We start from the raw sequence: 10,303 nt of genomic DNA on the forward strand, positions 1-10,303 counted from the left end.
AAACACAAGCAGTTGACTCAAATAGTCAAGAATCTTACTCAAAGCAATATCTCTCTCACCACTTGTTAATCCATCAATCTCACTCAACATTCCATCATTTCAATCCCAATACTCTGGCTCAACTTCTACCAACCACTTTTGTGTCATTACACAACAACATGGATACATTCATCATAGATTCAGTTGTGTGTGCATCTTCTTAAAACTTCTTTCTTTTCTTCTACTTGATGAAGTGGATTCATCCCTTTTGTTAGCCGGTGCTTCATATTTCGAGGCGCAATCGTCATCACCATTACCTTCATTTTCATTCTCTTCATCCATTTGAGTTTGATCCTTGCTACCACAACCCCTAACAAATATATTTAAACCTAAACCAAAAAACTAAACTAACAAATATGTAATCTACCGAGCTACATTAAACCACTTCCATCGATTATTTGTGAAGTACACAAATATGTGTTCCTGCTTTTTAAGCAAATGAGCTTGTAATTGCATTACTGCATTCAAAACCTAGTGGAAACATCGACTAACTATTTTCCCCGAATGTCCAAAATTGTGTATAATAGCTCAATTTTGTTATGATGGGCAAGAATGTTCAAGAACAACCCAACTTGCTCATCCACAATCATATTATTTGTTACCCTTACGTGCCCAATATTTTCCAACATCTCACACAACTAAAAAAACATTTATCTGTTCATTCTTAATTGGTTGATGCACATGACATCACTATCTTGCACAAGTTTCACAGTATATTCTTGTTTTGCATAAAAAAACAAACACATAATATCTAATTTGAGGCCTATGACTATATAGTGCTAACACAACAAACATCATACTTAATAACCAACTCTCTATTGTACACATGTGCAACCAACTTCCAATACAACCAACAACAACAACAAGCCTTATGTCCTACTAGGTTGGGTCGGCTACATGAATTATTTTTCTCCAATTCACCCGATCAAGAGCATTTTTCTCTACTAGATTAAGGGCTATTAAATCCTACTTCACTACCTCAATACAACCAATGCCTTCTTTTTCCACTCGTTATTTGTGCTCACGCCTAAACAAGCCATTATTGCAAAACAAAACTATTTTAAATAAAATAAACATCAGAATGTACTAAAATACTCATAACTTGACAGCCTACTACAACAAGAAAAGGTTCATATATCTATGTGTTCAAAAGCACAAGTCATTCCGCAAAGGAACGTAGTAGATAAAAAAATAGTCAAAGTGTACATGCTGCAACCTGCATCGAACAGATTAACATCTTTTATATCTATTCATGCACATACATATACATACATACATACACACACAAACACACACACATATCATGTTAGGTATAAACAGGAAATATATATAACATATTATATAGCAGAAAAAATAATTATATAACAGGGAACAGCATAATAAAACAGATTGCAAATAAACAGGAGTTGTATACACATATGGTAGAAAAATAGAATTATATAACAAGAAAAAGCAGAATACTGCAATGGATGACAGTTATACTAGAAAAAAATTATATAACAGAGAATAGCAAACGAAAATAGATTGCTCATAAACATGGATTATATACACCAAAACATAATTGTAGCAGAAAAACAAATTTATAAGACGAGAGACACAAGAATTATATAATAGATGGCAAGAATAATGCCACGCCTTGGTAAAGCGAGAAGGACTTTAAGCAATCAAAAACAAAAATTCAATACACTAGAAACTATTCTTCAGATCATAGATTTTGGAGACAGCAACTTCGATTCTGAAAAAATGATGCAAATCACTGATTATTGCTATTGTTTGAAGCCCTACGGAAAATTATTAGGTTAGACAAAGGATGGTCAGCGACTGAAGTACAATCTGATCAGCGAGCCAAGTGTTTGAAGAAATACCCATGAAAAAGTGCTCATTGTTGGAAACAATTTACTTTGGATTTGGATTCTATAGGGCAGTATTTATGATTCAATAAATAGGTTCTAGTCCATTACCTCATTTTTTCTACTTGGTGTGAAATAAGTCAATCATAATTGATTGACATGGGTAATTGAAATAAAACAGAGATATCTTTCCAAAAAGACCTGTGAAATCAGCAAATTAAGCATGACCATCAGATGAACATGAGTTTTAGAAAAAGTTGAAAAAAGAGATAGGCTGAAATGCAGAATATGAATGTGAAGAAGAAGAAGGCAGGTGGCACCATGCATCCTATTATGGCAAACTAATTAATAAGCTACCTCACCAAAATCAGAGGAAAAGAATCTCAACATTTGATAGATAAGAATGGTGGTAATTTAGAGTCATGGCGGGTTGCCCAACCCATAATTAACTATAGAAGCCAATTCTTAGCTGCATACTCTCTTCTTCTTGAACTTGTTCGGTCTCATGTTTAGATCCGATCTTGTGGAGTTTAAGTGGGGCATTAGTACTGCATCCCTCCTTGATACAGTTGCTGAATGCTTAATTCTACAACCAGTTTAATGCTTAATACTTAAAAACAACAACAAAACTAAGCCTTAAGTCCCACTAGGTGGGGTCAGCTATATGAATCCTTTTCCCCCAATTTATGCGATCATGGACCATTTCTTTTGACAAATTCAGGACTATTAAATCCTCACTATCTCATTCCAAGTTATTTTAGGTCTACTCCTTCTACTGCCCCCCTCAGTAACTAACTTACTCTTCCTCACAGGCGCACTAGGTGGCCTATGTTGCAAGTGTCTATACCATCTGAGTCATCCCTCCCTTATCTCATCTTCTATAAGAGTTACACCTAACTTATTTATCTTTCAGCATTATACCACTCATCCATCAAAGCATTCTCATCTCGGCAACTTTTACTTTTTGAATATTCTGTTTCTTCGTCACCCAACATTCCGATCCATATAGCATAACTGGTCTTATATTCGTCTTATAAAACTTTCCTTTTAATTTTAAGGGTATTCTACGATCACAAAGCACACTTGAAGCACTTCTCCACTTTACCCAACCTGCTTTAACTCCATGCATTACATCATCTTCAATTTCTCCTTCAACTTGCATAATAGATCCAAGATATTGAAATCTACAAGTGTTATTTATTTCTTCATCATCAAGTTTAACTTTGTCTCCAATATTCCTCCTACCATTACCAAAATTACATTTCATATATTCTGTGTTATTTCTACTTATCCTAAAGTCTATAGATTCCAAAACTTCTCTCCATTATTCTAACTCAGCCTCTACTCCACCCCTACTTTCATCAAGCAATACAATATCATCTGCAAACAATATACACCATAGAACCTCATTTTGAATACTCTAAGTCAATTGGTCCATCACTAAAGCAAAAAGATAAGGGCTCACTACACCTATGGTGATTGGAAGTTCTCTAATTTTTCTATCTATAGTCTTTACACTAGTCATTACTTCATCGTACATATCCTTAATGACATCAATATACCTACTACATACACCTTTTTTTTCTAAAACCCACCATAGAACTTCCCTAGGTACCCTATCATATGTTTAATGCTTAAATGAAGCCCAAAAAAGAAAAAGGCTTAATCCTTAAAAAATCAAACAACTAGGGTCAGTATTTTCATCTAACTTAATAAATGAGCATAGCCATGGCTTTTCTCACCTATCACCTTAATTGTCCATCAATGATTCGTCTATAATATCCTGTCCCTGTGCCATAAATTAAGTCTAAACCTGTGTACCAGAAATTTCAGCTCAAAGCACAAGGCTACCACTTACAACAGCAATTTCTTAGCAATCAGTACCTTTTTTTTTTTTTGGTTAGCTTTTTATTCCGTCTTTGGTAAAATTTTCTACTTTTAGCACAGTTTAAAGTAGAAAATGTCCAGCACTCCAGCTGCAAGCCAATCAGAAACATGAATATTGTACAACTGACTATGACCATGGATTCCAAGTACATATCAGAATTCCTTCGGAATATTCTGCAATTTACCTAAAAATATAACAGTTAAGGAAATCAAACCTGTTACAAGATTGATAAATGTTAATATAATATTAAAAAATCAAGGAATATTCTGTAATTTACCTAATAATTTAAACAAAAATCTCACTCTATCTTCTGGGCTATTATGCCAAGAATCAGAGGACTCGGGAAAAAATATAATAGTATATAACAGGGGAAATGCAGAGCGTAGGAAATGAATATTCTAAGTTTCTTATGGGCGTACCGTCTCTCTCTCTCTCTCTCTCCATATTTGAGTAGAAATTCTGAATCTAACCTGCTACTACACTGCCTTTCAGCTTAAATTTATTATTTTATGATTGCAGGCAATGAGATAATGGAAGGCATAGAATGTAAACTGTTTTTATATTTTATTTTTCTTTGTTCGATATTTTCCAAATGTTTGTGCATACATATATTATATACTAGGGAGCATGAATACTGATATGGGATACAGATACAGATACAATGATATGATGATACTGCAATTTCGTAAAAATAAGGCTAAGATTCGGCTGGGATACATTGGTTTTAGGTTTGTAAGCCCAAATAGGGGCATTATCAATCGATACACCCATCACAAATTTACTGGTGATGGAAGTAGAGGATGAAGAACTCTTCGAAGCCATTATTGTCACAGAATATTCACTAATTCAGTACACACTCTAATCACACACAAATAAGGAATTAGAGAGAGAGAGAGAGAGAGTAAACTATTATGTGAGTTCATAGCCAACTTCTTAACATGCTTCAATTTTGTTCATCATCCACCAAATTTTTTAACATTAATTATGTATTTGAGCATGTGACCATCAAACACTGAAATTTCAAACACTAGTGCACCACTACCCAAATGAAACACTGAAACTGGAAGAGTCAGACATTTATATTCAAATCAGTTTGACCCCATTTAAAAGATAGAAATCCCGATTCCCGATAATTCAACTTCAACACAAGTTACATAGTGACAAAAAGAACTCAACAAACCCAGAAAGCGAAAAAAAAAAAAACGAAAAACAAAAAACTAAAAAAAAAAAACAATTAATCTGCAACAAAACCCGCAACAAAACCCAGAAGACCAAAAAGAAGAAAGAGAGGGACTCACGGCTTGAAGAGGATTCAAGCCTTCCACGAAGCGACGTACGGCAATGGAGGCTGCACCGCTGCAATGTCCGGCGATGGCTAGGGTTCGAAGGCTGCAATGTCGGGCGATGGAGGCTGGGAGGGAGGTTCAAAGGTCGCGACTCACAAAGCTAGCGTTCACTCTTTCACTGGTTCAGAACTCAGATGCCGTCGTCTTCTCCTTCTGGGCTGTGATGTCCGGCGACGGAGGCTGTTAGGGAGCCGGAGTTTTTTAGTAAACTCGTGAGCGCGTGCTTGGGCTCACCGGCTAGTTTCTGTTTGTGCTCCCCACCCCATGTTCGAGTTTTTTTCCGATTCTAATTTTATTTTAATTAAAATTATTTAAAAACAATTCTGATAAAACTTTATTTTCCAAATTAATGCATTCGAAAAAATTGATAGATAGTATAAAGTTTTCTAAAACCATCCAATATTTTCTAATCTCGGTTAGTACAAATGACACATGATCATTAAAAAATACTACACCAAGTAGCATTTTGAGCTAAAAAAGTTGATTGAAGTAGCTTGTTTTGCATGCTCCATGCAAGAGACATGGGTGATGTGGCCTTTCTATTCTTTTTGTTAACAATATTTTATTTAGGCTTTTTTGTTCTTTTTTGTTAATAATATTTTATCATTCTAATGAAATAAGGTTTTCCTATTTTATTCAAATTATAAGGTAAGATATCATTAGAGGTACGATATAAGTAAACCGTCATAATTAATTTAGACTTCAATAATGAACTTTCATTAGCAATTTACTTCAACATAGGTCATGTAAACTACGAGCATAAGTTACTCTAAAACTCTATATAAGTATGGAAATAGTTGATGTATTTGAATTGTTGATGTATGTTTTATGGCGACTTTACTAGCATATTTTTCTACGTGTGTGGGATTTATTATAATTCAATATGGAGTGAATTTTTATTTTCCAATTGGAAGATGATTGTCGAGTTAGCTCTTAATGAATTTAATGCTATTATGCGCTAAGAAGGGAGTCACATTTGTAGATCCTAATAAACTTGTGGTCATTACAAAGGCATGTTTAATGAGTTTGGTCCCTCTTCTCTTAGGTACGTGTTATAGTTTTCACTATGCCTACAAATATTGCATGCTACCATAATATCTATTACATTTTTTAAGGATATTTAATAGTTGAAAACAAGATACATTTTTTTTTATTTTTTAGTGAATTTAAAAACACACAAACAAACTTAAAAAATCTCACAAATCAATTCATGTAGTTTGTCCATAAGTGCTACAATTAATGTTCATGCTTTAATGATATCATAATTAATTCATTCTTATGTAATAGATTTTAAAGGATGAAAATGAAACTTAAATTATGTTTGGCATTTTTCTATGCTAAATATTTTGTATAAATTTACGAAATATAAATAATTGATTGAGCAAGTAATGTTGTTGAACTAGTTCTTGGAACTAATTTTGCTCTTCCTATTAGTGATGATATGGCAAGATCTTAGTAATTAGCCGATTGAAAAAGACGAATCAGCTTAGTGGTCCTAGCAAACATGTCATTATTAAAAGATTTTGTTTTGCAGGACATTTAAGGGTGGCAACGGGTCCTTAAAGGAAATGTTAGCCTTTGAATGTCTCCAAGGGAAAGGATTGAGGGTGGAGGAGGTGAGAGTGCTTTCAAGAGATGTGAGAAGAAAGGTTTAGAGGAGAACCCGAAGAAATCAACCTCCCAACTCTCTCATCCTCGCTATAAGAATTAACAAAATGATCTAATACGGAAAGAAAGGTGGTTAGCTTTGTATTTTGTGACTTCGTGCTCTAAAAAATTTTATTGAATGCAAATCTTTAGTCTGCAAATTACCTATACAATGAATTGTATGAAGGTTCATAATGGCAATGCATTTTATGACTCCATGTTGTAAAAATGTTCTATTCAATGCAAAGCCTAAAGTTGTAATTGTCTATACAATATATATGTCAAACATTTTGTAAAAATTTCGGCAGAGTTTCCTTTTAAAATCGAGTATACCTATTTCTAACCACACAGGCAAAAAAAAAACAACAACAACTTTCACCTACAAAGAATCACAAAATTTTTTTCACAACATTCATACACAAAACGTTATACATTGATAGTATGTAGAACTTTTGTAAAACTTTTGATAGAGTCTCCTCTTAAAATCGAGTATACTCATTTCTTACCACACCTGCTAAAAAGAAATAACTTTCATCGGCAAATAATCACAAAGTTTTTTCACAACATTCATACATAAATTTATACAGTCATACTATGTCGAATTTTAAAAAAAATTCTGCAAAGTCTCCTTTTAAAATCGAGTATACCCATTTCTGATCGCCACCTGTTAAAAAAAAAAAAAAAAACAACCTTCATCAGCATATAATCACAAAGTTTTTTCACAACATTCATACACAAAATTTATATATTCATACTATGTACAACTTTTATAAAAATTTAAGTAGAATCTCCTCTTAAAATCAAGTATACCCATTTCTAACCACACCTGTTATAAAAAAAAAAACAGCAACTTTCATCAGCAACAATCACAAAGTTTTTTCCAACAATGTTTCCCAATCATGACATTTATAATATTAGTAAACATTGATCGACAATTACATATACATCTCAAGGAATAAGAAATAAACATTCCTAACTATATAAAAGTAATGCAAGGAGACGAGAACGATAATACATACGAATGAAACTAATGTACAAAACAATATTCACATAACTACATATACAACTATGTCGCTGCTCAAGTGCCACACGCACAGGTCGTCTCCTCTATCGTGCAGGTTGTCGTCTACGTCCACCCTCTCCTCGCTGGTCATCCCTATCGGGTCTACTGACACGTCGTCATCCTATACCTCTACCATCTCCACCCTGAGGTACTACATCATCACCCATATAAAGTGGATGGGGAGATTACAGATGCAATGATGTAGGTCGGGAATGAGGTGGAAGGACTGGTGCATCCATGTCCTCAATATCTATACTTGCGTCAAACATAAATGGCGTGTATGGGGTGGTAAGAGAGTTTTAAATGGTACTCCAATATGGTAGGTTGGGGAAAGTATAGCCAACTAAACGGTATCATTGTTGTTTGTTGTTTTATGTTTCTTTTTCTCCATAGTGAAGAAATATATTATAAAAATGTATTTGTTTATATTGCCAATTTTCTGTTTGAGTTGTCAGTCTTTAGTTATTTGCCGAAAAACTGAAAATCAGATTTCATGATTTTCAATTATTTTTGCAACATGTTGTCAAAAAATTTAATATATGAAAATAGTTTTTTTGGATTAAATTACTCATTTTATACACTTTTAATTTAAAATCAAAATTAAACGATCATATGAATTTAAATATAATTAAAATAAAAATATATATAAATTTCAAAAAATAATAATGAAGTCAATTACAAAATACTTTCACTATTTTTTTGAATTGTCATGTCCAATAAAATTTTTATTATAAGTAAAATTTGAAACTCGAACAATTAAGTGAAATAATTATAATAATTTTTTTATTATAGAAATATTTTCAATGTTATTATTTATAATTATATTATTTTAATTATGTTTCTATAATATTATTTGATTTAAATAAGAAAATGAGCATTTTTAAATTAATTTTTTAATTTATACTAGTTTTATAAATATTAACCAAACAGATTGTTGGTTTCTAGTTTATTAGTTTCTATTTTTAGTTTTTAATTTTTGTTTCTTTAATTTTTGACGGTGATACCAAATGATCCCTTAGTGAGTTACGCAACAAAATAAGCAAATAAAACCTAAATTGGTATTTAACATAACAAAATACAAACATACGAAAAAGCAAAAACATGGATGCACTTGTAAATGTAAAAACCCAAGTGCATTATTAATGAAATGAATGATAAAATCCAAAAAATCAAATGCAAAGGGAGAAAAAAAAAGGTCAATTGATTACCAATTTTGGGTGAGATTTAGGATGTGTGTGTGTGAGAGAGAGAGAGAGAGAAAGAGAGAGAGATTTGGATAAATAGAAAGGAATTGTGTTTTGTTTTTTGTTTTTTTTTTAATAAAACGTGTTTTATAATAGATAGTCAATAGTAATCAAGTTTTTAAAAAAAATGCAGCTAATAAGAAACTAATTTTTAATTTAAAATTTTCAAAAATTTAAGCACATGGGGTATTGGAGTTTCCATAGATAATGGTTTCGATATTCTGGCTTTCTAAACCATCTATATTCATGCTTATGCGAAAACACTGGAGTACGTATTCACGATTAAACGATCCAAAGTGCCAAGAATTATAAAACATCTCGAAAGAATTAGATATGTTAAAGAAAGAGTAGAAAGATCGGAGAACAAACAAGAGACTGAAATTGAAGTGTACCTTTTAGGTGATCGGAGATGGAAGAACACAATTTCTTGCAAATGGTTTGAATCACAAAGTAGAAATTGTTGGCAATCTGAGTAGCATTTTTAGCATGATCTCGCTTTGGAAAAACTTGTAGTTATGTTTCGTCAACAAATTTCCCCTTCATCTTCTTTAGTTTCCCAATTCTATAGAGGATTGTGGTGCTTTCTCCAAGCAAGGGGCGATATAGAAAAAGTTGAGTCATTAAGGGAGAGACACAATGACATAATGTTTGTGTTTTAATTATTCATTTTTAAACAAAATCCATTAATAATAAATAGCCAATAGCAATCAAGTTAAAAAATGAAGGTAATAAGAAATTCATTTAAAATTTAATTTTACAAAAATGTAAGAAGTGAACATTAGGAATTTGGAGCTTTCTCAAGCTTATAACATTTTATATTGTATATGTCAATAGTCAATTTATGACTAAACAAATTTGACCTAAATAAGATGCAAAAATTAAGGAAAAATAAATAGAAAATCCAAAAAAAAATTCATTTGGCAGTTGATTGGACCTCTCTAAAACTAGTCATTGGCTAGAACTTGTAGTGGTCAACTGGCCTCTTAAGGAGGTCGACTAGTCTACAATAAATTTGAATTTTTTGACATGTCCTCGCGCAATTGGTTAAAGATTTTGGGCCAACCATGTATCCCATTAATGCTACATGTCAACCTCATTTATTGACTTTGTATTGTATTTTTGTTTCTTTACATCCCTTTACTTTTGATTATCAAATTTTGTTCATGATGATATTCCTATTAAGGGTGTGGGAAGATAACAAAGCCTTACACATGTTTATCTACTAT

At 32.4% G+C, this 10,303-nt stretch overlaps 1 protein-coding gene across 2 annotated transcripts in view; it reads right to left on the reverse strand.

Annotated features, from left to right (window-relative positions):
• LOC131151634 (large ribosomal subunit protein uL11m) overlaps window positions 1–5,436 on the reverse strand; it is a 27,157-nt gene extending 21,721 nt beyond the window's left edge. The window contains exon 1 of one of the 2 annotated variants that reach the window (XM_058102908.1): window positions 5,076–5,436. The gene's annotated coding sequence lies outside the window, so the exon portion shown is untranslated. The remainder of the gene's footprint in view (window positions 1–5,075) is intronic. The other variant, XM_058102909.1, reaches the window with a different exon arrangement.
• Window positions 5,437–10,303: the final 4,867 nt, after the last annotated feature.

The sequence above is a fragment of the Malania oleifera genome, chromosome 3 (assembly GCF_029873635.1).
Source record: "Malania oleifera isolate guangnan ecotype guangnan chromosome 3, ASM2987363v1, whole genome shotgun sequence".
In the NCBI taxonomy this organism is placed as follows: domain Eukaryota; kingdom Viridiplantae; phylum Streptophyta; class Magnoliopsida; order Santalales; family Ximeniaceae; genus Malania; species Malania oleifera.